Here is a 1798-nt window from a genome sequence, read left to right as displayed (position 1 = left end):
GGGAGGGCGGGGGGGGATGCACGGGGAGGAAGGTCAGTGGGATCGAGGGCGGGGGTCCAGAGACTTAGGACCAATCGCAGGGGGAGATTCGACGCGATCGACAAGAATCTTGAAGATTCGTGCCCCTGCTTCCTCTCTAAATTCTTCGCAACGGCCCCTTCGTGGGGAATGTGTGTCCATCGAACAGATCGCGACGCTAGAGCAGATGGGCGCCTTGGCCATCGACGAGGAAGTCGTCAGGTAACCCGCCCCTTCCCGCTTATCCTGTCAATGTACTTTCTTTTTCAGGGTCCTGGACTTCTTTATTCTCCTTCTTTTGTATCCCTAGGGCCATGTGCTCGTTTTTTCGTACCTCTTATCCTCTTTCTCCCTCCCTCCTTGTTGTCTTTTTTCAGGGCACGTCTCGAAGCTCAGGAACGCAGGGTGTTGCGCAACCATTTGCGGCGACGATATTCGCACCCTCTTCTCGACAAGATCGCCGGCGAAGTCGTCTTTGACGGGCATCGATGGCACACGTGGCTGGGAGGGTTGTCCCTCCTCATCAACCTTGCCTTTTTTTTGTCCTGGTATGCGGTCTCGAGTACGGCCGCCGCGAAGAAGAAAAGGGGGAAAAAGTTAGCACATGGGCAAAAGGCAGACTAGCGGATGGTTGCAAGAAAGAAACGTACCGCGTCAAAAAGAAAACTTGACTTTTGGGCACCGCTTCGAGTGGCGAAGAGAGTGGTAATACATTGTCTAGGGTATTGTCCCTCGCTTCTTACCTCCCCTGTCCTCTGACCACCCAGATGCCATCTTTGGGCAGAGTATTGACCCAAAGCGCAGGCTTATAAACAAGCATAATAATTTTCATGCATCAGTACTACGGAAGCAATGCACACAATTATTGATGGTTTTTACAATAAAATTTTGCCTTCCCAATGCGCCTTCGAACACAGAGCCTCCAAACTTCAACTTCTCGCCAGTGCCGGCAGTCGGGACCAAGACCACAATTCCTAGACTGCGCGCGAATCGAGTAGAAATTCGTCGCCGTGCATGCATGAGTACCGTATGTACATGAAGGAGGTGTTCCTCTTTTGGAATGGAGAGGTGTTTGGAGGGCGATGGCATTTTTGAGGGTTGAGAAACCTTCATGGTGTGGCGCTTTTCTTACCTGCGAGAATACCGTTGCATATGCCTCTTCATAGAGCTTGAGACATGCTCTGCGCCTCGCATGCATCTAGTGTCGCTGTCATGTCACATTCTTCGCTGACGCATTCCCGTCTTTCCTTCGACAGGATCGGTTTCCGGTTTTGTCATGATCGGGCCCCAAGTTACCCTCTCCCTTCTTGCTGTCCTCTCCCTTCTTTGTTCCACACACGCATTCGTACCCCTACACCCCGCCCCGGGCAAGCATGCATGGAACGAGCACCTTTCAAAGCATCTGCCAGTAGCTGCTGCAGGCAAAGATCGACCTGGCGCACGAAGTCTTCCGTACAAGCTGGTCAGGCATGCGACGGGTGCAGGGGACGCAGAGGTACGTTTCCTGAGCCCGGTCGAAAAGGCGGGGGGGATTTCGACGCAGAGATAATCAGTGTAGCTATACATATACACGAATGGCGTGAAAAGGCGTGGGTAGCCCTGTGTGAACCCGGAGGGCATGGTGTGAGTGCCTCGACCCTAACCCTCAAATCCCTGCAGCTCACAGACAAGGAGATCCTGGCGCAAGCCGAACCGCACATAGCTCGCCTTCGTGGGGCCACCGTGGTGGTTAAATACGGAGGCCATGCCATGGAAAACGATGACTTGAAGGCAAAGTTTG

The sequence above is a fragment of the Nannochloropsis gaditana genome (genome assembly GCF_000240725.1).
Source record: "Nannochloropsis gaditana CCMP526 unplaced genomic scaffold scaffold435, whole genome shotgun sequence".
NCBI classification, from domain to species: Eukaryota; class Eustigmatophyceae; order Eustigmatales; family Monodopsidaceae; genus Microchloropsis; species Microchloropsis gaditana.
Note: the sequence above shows the minus strand (reverse complement) of the source record.